The 16,882-nt window shown below is 39.6% G+C and overlaps 1 protein-coding gene across 50 annotated transcripts in view; it reads left to right on the plus strand.

The window, feature by feature from the left end:
* Positions 1-2,070: 2,070 nt before the first annotated feature.
* CTNND1 (catenin delta 1) overlaps positions 2,071-16,882 on the plus strand; it is a 66,454-nt gene continuing 51,642 nt past the window's right edge. For 19 of the 50 annotated variants that reach the window (XM_087920739.1, XM_087920709.1, XM_087920723.1 and 16 more), the window contains exon 1: positions 2,789-3,251. The gene's annotated coding sequence lies outside the window, so the exon portion shown is untranslated. Of the gene's footprint in view, positions 2,309-2,597; positions 2,714-2,788; positions 3,252-3,309; positions 3,654-16,882 lie in introns of those variants that run through there. The other 31 variants (XM_087920711.1, XM_087920729.1, XM_087920714.1 and 28 more) reach the window with 17 other exon arrangements.

The following is a 16,882-nucleotide window of genomic DNA, read 5'->3' on the forward strand; positions in this document are numbered from 1 at the left end:
TCTCTCTGTTCATACAACAGAAAGCCAAAAGGGAGCAAAATAATTATAAAAATAATAAAAGTGGGATAAAAATATTGTAAATAAATACATTCATGCTTAGTGCATTCTATGAACCCAAGTTTCATGAAGAAACTATTATCCTAGACCAGGAAGGACAGCTTCTAGCCAATTTTTGGGCGGCCAGTGGTTATTTCTGCAAAGACCAGTTTTTCCTGCCTTCCTGGAGGAACTAGGAAAATTCTGCAGGTGTTTTGCTACTATTCTCTGATCCCTCCCTGTAATTACATCACACGGAGAGAATGTAAGCCTTGTAATTAAATTAATAATAATGGAAAGTGGTATAAATGGAAGGGATCTGTTATCCGGATTTTTGCAGCCCAGCTTGGCTGGTCCTGCTCCACAAAGGCCTACCTTTTGGTAAATGGCAGGTCTCCATTGGGCCCAATTATGTAGATGGATAAAGATATCCCAGCACATGTATTTCTACTGCATTGGAAGAATTGCAATCTTCACCTGACGTCTTGATAGGAAATTGTGATCTGGCAAATATCCTGATAAACATTGGGACCAAAGTTGTATTAAGTAATGGTTTTGCACTGATACATATTTGATAGCAATAAAGATGGAAAATTAAGTTGGAAAAGCTTCTTTGATTTTGTAAAATAATTTGACTTGTAAGATTGTATATGAGGGATTACCTGCTAATATTAATCCCAAATATTATTCTGAAAGTCTAAAGCAGACACAGTGTTTAGTTTGAAGGGAGGGAATGCAGGTAGTCCTTGACTTACAACCATTCATTTGGTATCCAAAGTTACAATGTTAAAAAAGTGACTTATGACCATTTTTCACAAGACTGTTGCAGCATCCCCATGGTCACAAGATCAAAATTCAGATGCTTGGCATCTGGTATATATGACAGCTGTAATGTCCCAGGATCATGTGATCATAAAGTTATAAGCAAAATGACTCTGGGACAGTACAGCAAAGTCAGTGGGGAAGTCAGATTCATTTAACAACCATGTGACTAACAATAACTGCAGTGATTCACCTAACAACTGTGGAAAGAAAGGTCATAAAATGGGAAAATCTCACCTAATAAATGTCTTGCTTAACAACAGAAATTTTAGGCTTAATTGTGGTCATCAGTCAAGATCTACATGTACTGTAGAGGACTTTACCTCTTAATATGTATTTATTAGCTAATCATATATAAAACACCAATTCTTTTATGGTATGTGGGACACATGTACCTATGTTTTTTGGTTCATCAAACTTGAGAACAAAATCAACTTGGACTCTTTCCCCTTTTGTACTTCATATGGCTCATGGTGCTTAAACATGCAAAAAAGAGACAAAATGCATATTTATTCAGAAGAAAATCTCATTGAGTTTAAATACTACAGCCTAATTTTCTATCTTGAATAAAGTTAGTTTTGTTTCTAATCTATTTTCCTATTGCCTTACAAAATGTTCCATTTGCTCTAAGTGAAAAGTGCCCTATTCATTCACTTCAATACACTGATTCTGAATAGAGATAGAATTCTATGCTCATCCTTGGGGATAAGTACCATTTTTAAACACTGACATCCCACTGATACTGGCTTTTTTAAAAAATTAGTTTGAGCTCTTTGTTATAGTCCTCAGAATGGCAAAAAAGAAAAAAAAACTAAGTACAGAGAATCTTCACACATTGAATCAAGCTCCTTGCACCTGAGTTATTACTGCACTGCAATCCTGACCCACAATCAAAAATACAAATTAAATATTGAGTAAGAATACAGGCTAATCAGATAAACAAAGAAAACAAATTGTCTGCGCTCTGAGAAAAGGGTGTGCGACAGGAAAGAAAGGGGAATAAAATCCCTAGTCACTGTAGTCAATTAAATTAGTAGAGATTTAATTACAGGACACGCAAAATGAAATCCTTTCACTTGATGATCCCGGGGCTGCCAAATCCCACCTTCGGGATGTGGCTAAAATATCCTGACCTTTTTTTAAGAAAAGATTGGGGAAATCCTAATATAATAAAAGTTCTGAAATCGCATGTTTTTGTTACACGCCTCATTTCTTGGGGTGAGACGGGGCGTCTGCAGGCAGAGGAAGCGGAACAATAGAGCCAACGAAACCCGTACCACGGACTGGTTTCTGACTAACTCTTTAGGATTGCGCAAAGTCTAGCTATAATTCTCGGGGAAAAGTCTCGCTGAATTTCTCGGGACTGAATTTCGCAGAGCAACCATTCGGAGTGTCGAACGGTAAAAGTGTTCACAAAAGTATTTCAAATCCTGGATCAGAGAAGAAATAAGTAAGTGAAAACATGTTGGAGCCTGACTCTTTCCCGTGGAATGGAATGTTTCCTTTTTGAGAAGATTCTTCAGCGCGCTGGAATAAATAAAAAAAAAATCCGGGCTTCTATCTTTTTAGCGGAAGCCTCTTCCTCTTTATGATTTTAAAAGTTCTTTGCACATTTCTCCTGTCAATTTTTTTTTCTATTTTCCTTTTTGTCTTTTTTTTTTAAACAAAAAAAATCTACAATGGAGTTTCCTATTGGATAGCCTAGAATCCCTGATTGATGCCCGCCTCCCATTGGATCTGTGCGGGAGCTGACATCACTTCGGGAAAGAGGGGCTGGGCAGGACGCGCCGTGTGTCACCGCCTGCTTGCTCTGCCTTTGGCTGGGTGCAACTTCCATTTTAGGTGTTGGAACTGAGCAAGGGGGGTTGGGGGAGCAGCGAAAGATCCCGCAGGAAAAAAAAAGAAAGAGAGAAGGAGGGAGAGGAGGGAGGGAGGAAAGGAGGAGGAGGAGGAGGAGGGAAAGCTTCAGCGAGATCGTTACTGCTTTCCTCCGTCTTTTGTCCGTGAGATTTTAAAGCTCTGGCTGACAAGAGATTTTATCCTTAAGATTCCTTAGCGCTTTGTTAGGAAACCGCACGCTTATCTTTCTTCTTTTTCTTCTCCTCCTCCTCCTTTGCATTTGCAGAAGGACAACGAGGCACCTAGTCCAGGAGACTATGCGAAGTTGCCAACTCGAAGGATTAGGAAAGACCTAGCGGAACACTTGGGATCGTGGCACTCCAAAAGGAAAAGAAAAGTGCTTTTCTTCCTCTCCGTCGCCCCCTCGTCCCGAGCTTGTTTTAAAGCCTTCAAGGGGTGGTGGTGGTTGAAGCAAACTTGCTTCCCAAAGCAACCGCGGAAGGGGACCGCCAGATTCCCGGAGAGAGAGCAACGCGAGGGGGAAAAAGCCCAAGGTAAGGCGATTTTGTAATAATTGCATCCGACTGCCCCTCTCGCGCCTGACTTCTGATTGGGCACGGAAGACCCCCCCCCCTATTTCGGGGTCGATTCTCTTCGTTGCCCTCCCGGGTGACCCCTCCCCCCTCTTTTTCTTTTGGAGGGGGGGGGCGGCGGCCGCCGAGGGGGAGGGAGCCAAGGAATTCCCGGGAAAAGGATCGGCTTGGATCTTAGGGGGGTTTGCTGGAAAACAAGAAGGGAGCGGAGGAGGAAAGAGGCGAGAGGGCAAAGATTGCTCCGGCGCCGCCGTTCTACAGCGAAGAGCACAGTGCGGGGTGGATCCCGTTTTCGCTTCTCCCAGGTGCCTTCGGATGGGGGGGGGCTCTCCTGCTTTTTCGGAGCTACTTTCCTGCTTCAAAGTAAGCTGCGTATCGAACCATCAAAACTTTCCTCTTGGGTGGAAGTAGAATAAATTTTCCTCTTGAAAGGGTGGGGGTGGGAGGGGAGTTGGCCTACCATCCGGCATTGGGAGGTAACCGCGGGGAGGTGGGGGGGTTGTAAAGATTAGGATCTGCGTCGGGTTGTCGTCTCAAAGCAACGTTACTGGTGGGGGGTATTCAAGTGTTGTGCTTCTGTTTAAAACTCTGGAGAAGTTTTCCTTAGTTTGTGAATCTTGCTAATGCGTAAAGCCCTTAGGGGAGTTCTTAAGTGCCCATTTTACTTCAATTAAGTTAGACAAAGCTGCTTTAAAGAGAAAAAAAATCCTCTGGAATGCCTTGCAAAATAACCAATGCCGGGTTGTAGTGCAGTGTTCTTTTTCCCTGTTAGTAATCCTGAATCCTGCGCAGGTGGGTCTCCTACAGTTGAAAGCACCAAAACCTTTGCTCCCTGAATTGTTGAAGTTATGAGTAATTTAACTGCATTCTCTCCTACTGGGCCTGTTTTTGCTCTCCCCTGCCTATTATGCTCCTCAAAGGTACTTTTTTCTTGCCCCTCTCTCCCAGTCCCCTTTTTAAAAATGTGAATTCCTTGGGGCAGAGGCCAGGTTTTGGTGACTGCTAATTGTAATGTAGATTCACAGGGTGTGGCTATCATTTTCACTTATGTGCTTGTGATTTCTGTGGTGGGACTTTCTATTAAAAGCTGCTCAAGAAAGCTGGTTTGAGATCCTGTGGAAATCTGGTTATTAAAGGAAGATGTTAACAATAGCGTAAACCCTTTTTGTAGCACACTATACAAATAGCATATTCAAAAGAGGACAGAGTTAAAATTTACCCATTGAAGAAGAGGTAGTAGTCCCCTATTGACCGTTGTTGCTATTACATTCTTGCCAATTGCTGTTTCTCTCCATGTCCTGATAATTCTGTGGAATTACATTGGAAACCTTGCTTAGCCACCAAATCCCTAAGAAAGAGCCTTTTTTCTGAGAAAGCAGAACACAAAGGCACTTCAAAAAACAGGGGAGGAGCTTTCTTCTTTTGGGTTTAAACCAACACAGTGGCTTGTGGGTTTAGTAGTTACAAAACAGGATAATAATTTATCTCAAACGCTGAAAATCTTGGTTTTCGCCCAGTGCAAACACATGCATGTAAAAGAAAATTATATTCTCCCCAATCACAAAGGAAGCATCAGATTGGCTAGTACCTAGGGAACTTTTCCTCTGATTCCCTTGATATCTACAGCTAAACATTATACATAAATGATATGGGGCAGTGATTTAGGGTTCAAGCCAGCCAGGTTCAAGGACTTATTTGTCCTCTACTTTTTTATATGGTTTTGCCACTTAGATTACATTGCTGGAGAACTGAGCAGTGGTGAGAAACCCCTGATATTTTGGTTCAGAATTTCAAACTCTGAAAAATGAAGTGCTTGAGCTTGGTACATGTTTTCCTGAGGCAAAGAAGACTGATTCTAAACAAACTTCTGCGGTTCTGGTGATGGTAGTTTTGTGCCAGAAAGGAACCATGTCTAAGAGAAGAGTTAAAGCTTCATATCGCCTAAATAGGGAACCTGCAAGAAATCATTAGTAAGGTGACTCTTTTTTCATGCCTAAATTGTCTGGTATTTCTGGTAAACCTTGATATGGGAACTCTATACACAGTATTAAAGAAAGTTAAGTACTGTAGGTGTGGATATCTAAAATGTATGAGAGCTTTTCAGGAAGCAAAGTTCAGCTACTTATTTGAATGCTGAATTACGTTATGGGGTGGGGCAGTTTACCTCCATTTTAAAGAGTCTTTGCTTTTTTAAGGGCAGCAGTAAATTCATGCTAGAGAAGCTGTTGTTTTGTATATTTTAAAAATATTGAGCCAAGTTTGACAAAGATGATGACAAAGTGGAGAGCTGTAGTTTGCTTATTCTTTTTATATGCATCAAATTGCACATTGAGGAAAAAAACCTCAGCCACACAAATGCTGTGTGGTATGCTTCAGAATCAGTATGTTTGGGTTGGAAGGCCATTGAGCTAAAGTGTAAAGCTGTGTATTTATCACTGTTGTATGTGGAACTAAGAAGTAAACCCAACATTTTTTAATGCATTTGGATCCTCTGGGAGTTGGGTTTAGAAGCATACCCTGTAAACTTTGGCTAGTTTTATTTCCAGTTAACTTTTTAACTCTCTAGGTTAAAAACCAATTCTTTTCCCACATGAATTAAAATATCAACAAGTGCTGATATGACAAATTGAAAGGTCAGATCTGTTTAATAAATTGTGACATTATTCAATAGCAGGCAGGAGCAACATAGAAACACATTGGCTTGGATTGACAAATAGTAAAATTAAGTGAATGGATTATGATTCTGTAATGTGAACTCAATAAACCAAGCTGCGTCTAGTCATACTATAACATTTTATAAGTTGATATAGTGGCTTCCACATAGCTTAAAACAATGGGCTGAATCTAGGCTTAGTCATATGTAAAATGGGTAAAATCAGTAAGGGTTAATGTAGTCATAACTAACTTAATTACACAAGTTGCAGTAATTGAAAATGTTGGCTATGCTTCTAAGAACAGTGAGAATCGATGTGTCTGGAGGGTGCCAGGCTGGAGAAGGTGAATTTAACACAAGTTTCCTGAAATGAGGGACCATGTTTTGCAAGAAGGTTAGCTTAGGTAAAAGAGGTGAAAATAACAGGGGTTGGGTTTTTGTAGGTGTTTTAGCTGATGAATATATAGTATGGCATTATAAGAAATGGAACACTATGTAATATTTTTCAAAATGGGAGTTTAAAGTATTTCTGTTTAGGAATGAATGTGATTAAAACTAAACACCTGGAGCAGGATATAATATAGCTGAGGTTATTGGGGTTGCCTCTGTTAGGAGTGACAACATTACCACTGATGACTTATATGACATATTCATTCTTGAAACATAATTTAGGACCTACTGAGATATTGGTCAATCAAGGGACTTCTGATTTAGTCTGAGTACAGTATATAGACAGGAGGGGGACAGACTTACTCATTACCATCATCTGAGTCATTGAAGGGAGGACTAGGATTGACTTTGTAAAGAAATATAACTGTGGTGACTTTCCCTTGTAGTATAGGTTCCTACTTTATGGCCTTTATGCAACCATAAGAACTGAAGAAAGAGAAAGCAGACAAGAGAAGTCACAAAGTACTGATAAAGAAGATTAAGATTCTTCTGAGTGATGAAAAAAAGAACACCAATGCATTCGTGCAATTCTGAATTCACAGTTCCTGACAGTGTGCTTCAAAAAAAAGAGGACAACAGTTCAAGTTAATCAGTAGTTAATCTGCACTTGACTTGGATTTTGGAAGGTTTAGAAATGGGGGTGTGTGTGGAAATGTGCCTGTTTAATATAGCAGTTTCAACATGGATTAATCAATATATCTTTGCTTTCATTTCTAGTTATTAGCTATTCAGGGATATCAGGGAAGTAAAAATGGCCTGAATAATTCTAGAGAGAATTCTTCTCAATAGAGATAAGCAAGCTGGTGCTTTCCAGATGTTTTGGGCTACAACTGCCATGGTCATCTACCTATTTAGGTACTAAGTGAAGATTATGGGGATTTCAGTGCACACTAAAATAGTGGGCATTTCCATGCTTTGAAAATGGTAAATATATGGAAGGCATAGTTAGAATTGTGAAGACTGACTCATAATTGAATGAAGAAGTGCCAGTGGTATTCTTTGCCATTGGAAAGGCCTCTCTCCTAACAGCGGCCTCTCCTGCTTTTGTGGCTACATAAGAGCAAGTCCTGTGACACACCCTTCTGCTGCTCTTCAACTGAGAGTTACTGCCAGCACCCACAATCTCCAAACAAAGCCAAATGTAAAAATGAGGCTCACCAAACAACCTCATGCAGTTTAATACAGTATCCTCTTCAAGCAAAAAATAATAATTTTTTTATTAAATATCCTTTGTGAATAGATGAAGGTTAGGTCTGTGGGATCATCTGGCTGAAAAGTTATTCCACCTTTATAGATTGAAAGTTGATCTGCATGTAAAACTAATGAATGAAACCCATCTTTAAAGCCTATTAGCATCTTGCAGAAATGCTAATATGGGATTGACAGCAGCAACTCCTTTTCAGGTGGGGAAAATATTACGGACAGCCTGGGGGCAATGGTGGTAGAAAAAACAACAGTACCAATTTCTGAGAAAATCAACTCAACTTTTTCCAAGAAAAAGACACAAACTGACACTTCAGCAAAGGCTTCCCAATTTTTTTTCTGCCCTCAGTCCTGATTAAAATAGCTCAAGTCAAACTTGTCTCACCATCTAGCACAGTCGTCTCTGATAGTGCACATGCCTTTCCCTTCTTTTTGGAATACCACACGCATACTTCTGAACGTGTTATTGCATGTACCGTTGCTGCCACAGCCTTGCTTATGAATCAAGCAGGCTGGTTTTGGTGAGGGAGAAGCCTGCAATACTTGCTTCTTTTTGGCTTAAATATCTCACTAAAACCACTCCCTCAGTGGAGACTGAAAAGGAGTAATTTGGATAGTCTTTCTGTTTATTTCCCCTTTTTGTCTTCCACAAGTTATTGCTTAATTATGTCCTCCTTGAGTGGTCATCTCAGTCACTGACAAATGGGATGTCATCCCAGTTCTGTCAGTATTCTTCTGAATTGAGCAATAAGTCTGTGAGAAAATGTTTCCTGACTAATTCACAACTCTTTACTCTGATAGTAGGATAGATTTGTCATAATGACAGCAGCATTGAGACAGCAATTTTAGGTTTCACATTTTATTTTACAACCAGAGCTGGTAGAGGAAGGATGAGGTTAGTACACTATAAACGCTTAATAATTGGGAATGCTGGTAGGCAAGGATTAGGCTTCTTTAATTTGGTTTTCCTTCAGATATATTGGGACTGTGCTTTCCTTAGTTTTCAGCAACGCGCTAGAACCATGCTGTCCAAATCTAGCATGTAGCTGGAATGTATCATTTTGAGAAAATCCTGCATAAAGGATGATGGGAATGGGAGGGTGTCTTGATTGCCTAACTGTGATATGACTTTTAGGGCTTAATCGGAAGTTTTCTTTTATCCCCCATCTCAAAATACTGGCAATATGGACCTTCTGTTTTCCACAAATATACGCTTGAGGACTGCAGACTGAGAATTCTGGCACTGCTTGCATCCTAGAGCTAAGGTTGTCCACCTCTGTGTGAGATTGCATGATTGTGTATTAAGTGCCCTGATAAAATGTGGCGCAGTCTTAAATTTTGCGGGGTGGGGGCGGTGGGGACTGAGACATGCTGTGTTCTGGACATGAGGGCCTTCTGGTGTTTTCAGTGAAAGGGTGCGTGTAAGAGGGAACACGGGAAAACAGAAGCCCAAGCTTGTGAGTGAGGTTTGCGGGGAGTTGGACAGAGGGTGGAATTGTTAAAAGATACAATCTGAAAGAAGAAGAATGGATTGCATTCCTTGACTTCATCCCGCATCCTTTCTCTGTTCGAGCAAACCAAAATCTAGCATCCAGTCGGAAATTTGTCTTCTCTTTCCTGCAAGTTTCTAAACACAATATCATTTCCTGTCTGACCAGGAAATGCTTGCTTCCTTCCTTTCTGCATGAACAACAAAGAATTTTAAAAGCTGTTTGGATTATAATATTTCCTTCTCCCAGCCAAACGAGAGAGTCTATGGAACCATTTAATGTAGGCTGCTGTTGTAAAGGTGCAGCTGCGTCTTATCTTGCATTGTATAGCTCTTTGTAAAACCTTTTCTCCAAAGTTGGGTTGTTACTTGGGTGTGGCTTTTAAGCAGGTATGGATGTTTGGATTGTAAAATGTGCTTCCTGGATAAGAAAAATGGAGAAGAGAACTTACGTGATCTATTATTACATTAACACAATGAATTTTATAGTATCTGATAAATGTAATCGTCGCTGGTTGACATTTTATTGACTGTTGGATATTGTTTCTTTCCAGTTCTCTTGTTAAACCAGTTTGAGAGGAATCTTAAAACATATGGTACATGAAACCATTTGAATCAAAGGATAGAATATGGATAAATAGTGCATAGATATTTCTAAATGTTTAATGCATTACTTTCACAGTCCCTGCAAACAGGGAGACATTTTACTTTTGTGGATAGCATTGTGTCTGTAGAAGAAATGCCTCAGTTTCACCTTTGCTGTATTGAATATCTCCCTAAAACTTCTTAATATTCAGTTTCATAATGTTTATTTTTCTTTGGTGAATTGCAATTTGAATTACTTCATCTGCTAGGCAGGAAGTGTGCCTAAATCATGACTTTGATTTACATTACTTATAGTAGCTGGATTCCTTTAAATTAGACTTCTTAAGAATAAAATTGGGGGCTATTTCCTAGGCAGTTTTATTGTAAACATTTGAGAAGAAATTGTAATCATGAATTTAAACTCTTCTGAGGAGTTAAAACAGCTCTAGTTAAAATGAGGTGAGGGTTAACTGCTTAAATTTAAGGGAAGTAATGTTTCTTAAATATTAGAAATGATTATCTTTTACCTGCTCAGAAAAAAAGCTGGTGTGAGAAATAAATATCTTCATTCTGGAATATCATATGTGGCCAGTCAGCTACTTCGAACACTTGTGAGTTTCATACTTGTTGTCTTCCCTTTCTAAATACACAAAAGAATCAGATGGAAATGTATGCTCTGTGTTGCATCTACTTTAAAGTTGTGAGCGCCTGAGGAGGAATTAGCCTGGAACCTTGCCCATAGCAGCTCAGGCAATGCTTGATCTTGTTCTAGTGCAAGTCTTTTGGTATACCCCACACAATAGACTTGTAGCACTTGTTGTTCCAGACTGTGTCATGCTATTCCTGTTTGCCGGAAGTACATACCAAATTGTTTGTAGGATTTGTGCTCTTCTTTGATCTTATTTACAGAGGAGGAGGAGGTCTGAACCATATAGTGATGACATCGAGACTTTGGACTCTGGCATCATGATAGGAGCATAATGAATGGAGAATTGAATGCCATACTATTCTGATTTACTGGAGAAACAACTCTTTGGTGGCACATATTTGTCCTATTTTGGACCAAGTGGTGGGGTAAAAGGGCTGTAACAGTGGTAGAACTGTTTGTTTGACTGTAGAAGCTGTCAGATTCAATTCTTGAGCCTTTCCAGTTCAGTTAAAAGGATTGCATAGCTTCAGCAGATAAGGTGCTGTCTTAGGTAAAGTAAAAATATTGGGCAAATGGCCAAATAATTGAAAAAGACATAAAGGTGTGTCTCACAATACCCCTTGGGATAAGACTAGGACAATTCTAGACAGCAACTTTACTTTAGGAAATTTCAAATCATACCCAATACACTTTTTGGCTTACATCTTGTGTTTAAATATATTTATTAAAATTATAGGTATTTATGTTTTTTTAAAAAAAGTTGTTATTAACACAAATACCTTATGTGCACTGTTGTGGAATATAATATTGAGATTGTGTTAAGAAGACAATATTCTGCTTTTGGATAGGGCTTTGTCTAAAGTTTCAACACTAATTTTGGAAAATAGAGATTTTCAGAGAAGAGACAAGTAGCAGTGAAGTTATTCTGGAAGGGTTTTTGGAGAACAATTAGAGAAACCTGGATACATTGGAAGTTTCCTACTCTCCTTTTATGGTTTTATGATTTCTATGGGTTTTTTATACCATTTGATACTAAATTGCTAGCTTTTAGAGATTCTGACAATCTCGGAAAACAAAAGGAATAAGATTCTGCAGTTGTGAAGGACCTTGGCAGGTACATAATAGATTGCTCGAATTATTTGATTATAAAGAACTAGAAAATATGAAATAACCCCCCTCCCTCCTCCAATTAAGTTGCAGGCATTGCCTGGGCTTATGTTTGAATGCTATCATGAAATTATGTTTAGGAATTAAGAATACTGATAATACAGTTTTGTGTTTAACACAGGTAGTAATGCAGAGTGATCTATCTTATGCTATTGCTAAGAGTCAAAAGCAACGGTGAACAATAATGCAGAAGATAAAAATAATGGCTGTTGGTAAAAATTGCATAGGTTTTGTTGGTGGCTACAAAAGTTAATATGATACATGCATAGTTAGAGGAACTTTAGTTTCCTAGAGGAGATCCATCCATATGTTCTTTGCCATTTCAACTCTATTTTGCTTCAATTGGGGTAAGCCTTTATTTGTTTGTTTATTAGATTTGTGTGGCACTCATCTTGTCTAGAGGGGACTCTGGATAGCTTACAAACATATGCTTTAAGCATCAGTTGACAGTCTTTTCAAAGACTATATGTCATGTGAGAGAAGAGCCTCACTCTTGTGAATGTAGGTAGAGTAATCATATTTATTCTAAACTCCAATGTATTTACATTTTAAATAGTTTATCAGCTGTTATGTAGATGTATCATCTGTCTGTGATGACCAGGAGTGTAACACAAATGTAACAAAATGTAAATAAATGTCCTTTAATGTCTCCAGCTTGGCCCCCACTGTTCAATAATTCTCAGTTGGAGATAAAACTTACTCAAAAATAGTCTTCAAAAGAAAGCAATACAGTCCGAACTTAATGAGCAGATAGAGGTGAAATAAAAAACCAAACAAACTACAATGAAGAAATTTCCACAACGGACCAGGATAAGTAATTACCAAATTCAAGGAGATAACAAGGCAGAGTCTGTTGCAAGGATGCCAACCAAGATAACTTCAGCCCAAAATAAAATATGCTTTGCTTCTGGCAACGCTGTGTTGTAACCGTCTCTCTTATATACTATTCTCTCCAGCTGCAACCAGTGAGGGGGATCATGGCCACTTCCTCTCTCATAAACCAAGTTGTTTCTTTCTCCGTTCCTCCCTGCGTGTCCAGGGGATGGGCCTGGTTCTTCCTCTGACTGCCCAGCCGGCCTCTGCCCTTCCCCAGCCGCCTCCACAACCTCCAGAGCCACATCTCCACTCCCTGTCAGCTCTTCCTCCTATTTCTCCTCTCCCTCAGAGTTCTACTCTACCAAGGCAGTGGTGGGATTCAAATTTTTTTACTACTGATTCTGTGGGCGTGGCTTGGTGGACATGGCTTGGTGGACATGGCAGGGGAAGGATACTGTAAAATCTCCATTCCCACCCTACTCTTGGGGAAGGTTACTGCAAAATCCCATTCCCTCCCCATCCCACTAACCTGCTTTCCAGCTCCGTTCTGTGCAGGACAACAAAAGAAGACCCACCTGATTGGCTGGGACTTGGGAGGCAGAGAAGAGATGGGGGTGGGGCCAGTCAGAGGTGGTATTGGCCCGTTCTCCGAACTACTCAAAATTTCCGCTACTGGTTCTCCAGAACTGATCAGAACCTGCTGAATACCACCTCTGTACCAAGGCATGACACTGTCCAAAGTTGCTTGGATAGGTAACCCAAAACATTTTATCAATTTGTAAATTGATAAATATTTTATCAATTTGTAGAGATTCATGGTTCAGGTAGTGAGAATCCAGATAAATGGATTGCTGGACTTCAGAGATTCTAAGTGGATTCTGACTTCATGGGTGATTTCTTTGAATCATAAGATGTTCAGTGGCCTTAAGTTTTGAGTCACACTAGATGTGATTAACGTGACGAGTGAAGTGTAAAGACAAAGAGGATAAATTTGTTGGCAGACTTCAGGTCCTCATAAAATCTATTTGGCTATACTAGAACTAGAGAATCACCAAATATCTGATGCAGGACAGCTAAGAGCTTAATATTTTTCTAAATTCTTGTACAGAGGCCTGAACTATAATTGGTCCCAGTACTCGTAATAAATGCAAATCACATAATTTGTTCCTTTCCTCTTAATGTTTTGTCATATTTAGAGAATAGGAAGTCATTGTCTGGTTGGTATTTTATGTAATTAGGAATCATTGTCGATCTAATTCTTATCCTCTCATAGCTTTAAACTAGACAAAACAAAATTATGTGCTAGTTGTCTTTTTTTCTTAATGTTTCCTCAACATGAATAGAATAAGGTTGTGCAGGATTTTGAGTTCAGCCTGTAAAAGGTGCTTCAGAACATGAACAAAACAATCAACAACTCTTTAAAGTAGCCCCATTTTTCCTGGAGTCATATGGCAGGTGCAGTGGGCTGTTGTGCACACTCTTGAGAAAAGATACAGGTGCTTTAAAGGAGCTTCTGGCAGGAGTAACATTGGCTCTCTGAAGTACTCTTTTCTTAATCTTTTTCCTCAGGCATTGTACAGCACTGGAAATAAATGTCAGCAGGGTTGTTGGCCATAGAAAGGATTTCTAGGGATTGCTTCTAGTAATCTGTTTCCAGACCAGGCTGTAACTGTCCTAGTGAGAGTTGCGAAGGGCTTGAAATCTGCCTTGCTGATAGGTATGTCACATTTGTATTTACAGTAAGGCTATGATGAAAAAGTAGTTAAATCCTTTTGAGCAAGGAAAATGGAGAGAAGCATGGTGAAATGCATCAACTATCTTTGTATAATAAGGGAATGAATTGATGCCCTTCAAAAGCTTCCATATGAACTTCACAAAATGTTGGAGGTTTATCACTTGAGAATGTATACTAATGATGGGTTTTTATCCTCCTTTGTTCATCTAGCACAGAATTCCTGTTGCAACGTTGGTGTAGCAAAATGGCTACAAATCAGCTTCTTTCCCTTTTCTGCATCCTTGACACAAGCCTCCCCTTCGAGCCCCGGTTGTTGGTGGGGTTACAAGGGTTGTTTTTCCTCTAATAAGATAAGGAGTTCTGCAGGATAAAGTGGGAGCTCTGGCTGCTGATTGGTGCCCAGGCTGCCCTGGAATGCTCTGGCCCATTTCCCAGAATCCAGCACTCTGTGTTTGTTTGTTTCTGGGCTTGAGATCTAGTGCTACTGTGACAGGAAATGGGTAGGCAAGAGGGGGAGAGAGAAGGGAGACGTCTGTATATGCGCGTGTACGATCTCTTTGTCCCCTGACTTCAGCTGCAAATTCCCAGGGAGAAAAGAGTGACCTTTGTGTTGTGAAAGGATTTGCAAATTGTGCAGATCCTTGAGTTTAGAGATTTGGCACGTGAATCCAGGTGTCTTGCCCCATGATCCATGTAAGGATGCTGATCTCTCCCGAGGACACAAAAAGCTGCGCGCAATGTATTTGTTTTTCCCTGTAGTTGTGTAAACTTGAAAAGCTTGTGGTGCTCTGCAGGGTATGTAGGATATTTCACTGCTGGCAGAATATGTATGCGTGTTTCAGAGAGGTTCCTTCTATTGAACTTGCAGATACTGACAAAAGTATAACCTAAACGCTGGTCAAAGATTGCTCACTATGCATGAACCTTTCTCATGGGCATGTTGTGTGGATGGTTCCACAGATGACAGGTAGATACAGTGATAACAAAATAATCACAAATTAGTGCGGATGCTCTTCTTAATTACCCCAGTTACTTTCCTTGGCAGGTGGGCATATTTACAAGGAAAGCCTTGTTTAAAGAATCTGCTATTTTTATTCTCCCAGAATGTTAAGGATCTAATTTGGAGATAAGAAATATTTACACTAATAAAGATCACACTAGAGCTGCCATCTTGTTTTGCAGCATAGCTTTCCGTTAAATATTTTCTTAATTAATTTTTTTTTAAAAAAAACCAGTAGGTGTGTATCTTACAGCGCCCAGGGAAATGCATTAGTGGCCTTGAGCTCCCAACTGAGTTAGAGGAATTCTGTCCCCAGTCAAGCGTAATTTGTCTTGATGACAAGTGTAATGCTTGATTGCGAACTATTAGTGGGCATTTTTCAAAGCGGGTGTTTTATGCTAATAAAATACTGCTGTCATCAGATGGAAGAATAAGAGAGAGAGATGTTTGATGTCAGATGCCCTTTTGTCATTACATTTTTCTTGCACTATTCAGGCTCCTTGAAGACAATCTTTTGCTTTTTGTTTTCATTTCTTTGTTTAATGGCTGAAGCCTTTTAAGATAGATGTCTTTCTGAGGCTCTTGTAGTTTAAGTTTATCAGATCATATTACTCCATTTTGAAAACAGTATTCCAGAGTTATCTGTTGGGTATACATGCTTTCCTTGTTTTAAAATCTCGCTTAAAGGAAATTTGTATAAAGCGAGACACTAAAACAGTAGAAAAACGTTGTTTGCAGCATATTGGTGTCAGATTTTCTAATCCAAATGCATTGACAAATGTGGTCATAAATGTTTAGAACCTTATTCATAAGCATCCCTAACTCAGACATGTTTTTCTTTGTTTCATGTTATATGTACAGTGAAAACACTTAATCTTTTCTGTAGCTAGATTTGTAATGCGCATGATTATCATGGCAGACAAAGAGGTGGAATGCATCAATACCTTATGAATTTTATTCTTTGCTATGCTGTGTACAATACATTGCTCAAGCTTTAAAAGCTTGTCTTGGGGTTGAGGATCCTTTAATCAGCTTTGGCACAATGTAATTTGGCGAACTGTGTTTCTAGAGTTAAACCAGTCCTTTTCCTGTCCATTTTGGATAAGGGAGTGGGTAGCTTTGATTGTATTAAGGGGCCAATAACAATAACAACAGTAGCTATTGCACAACAGGAGCTATTGCACAGCTAGAACAACCACACAAGACAGAGGTGGATGCACAAATGAGGGCGGAAAGAGGTTCTGTTAGGAAAATGTTTGGTCTAGTGGTGAAGGAGATGGCCTGGAAGCCAGGAGACTGTGAGCTCTAGTTTTACCTTAGGCCTGAAAGCAAGCTAGGTGACTTTGGGTGAATCATTCTCTCTGAACCAAATTCACCCCACAGGATTGTTATTGTGGGGAAAAATAGAAGAAGGAAGGAGTATTAGTTATGTTGACCGTCGTGAGTTATTTATAAAAATAATAAATATGGGATATAAATAAATACATAAAATAAAGCAGTTTTGGTGAAGAGAAGTCTTAGCGTGTTTACAGAGCTTGGTCACAAATTAACTATGCTGGCATTTTGTCAAATGATTACAATTCTCCCCCCTCCTCAGAAAGCAGATTATTAGACAAAAAAATTCCCCTGAAGTGAGTGAAAGCAATATGTAGAACATGCAGAGTGGGTTGACTCTTGGCGGTCTGAATCTGTAGTCTTATCCTGACTTTGTTCACTTAGCCCTCACTTTGTGTTTGGGCCCCAAGAATGAGAGAGGATGGCCATCTTTGGGCTTACGTAGCTAAACTGAAGTCTCCTAGCAGGGCAGCCTTCAAACACACGCACACACACACACAAACACACACA

Source organism: Pseudonaja textilis, chromosome 1 (genome assembly GCF_049901715.1).
Source record: "Pseudonaja textilis isolate UNSWEBS1 chromosome 1, rPseTex1.2, whole genome shotgun sequence".
In the NCBI taxonomy this organism is placed as follows: domain Eukaryota; kingdom Metazoa; phylum Chordata; class Lepidosauria; order Squamata; family Elapidae; genus Pseudonaja; species Pseudonaja textilis.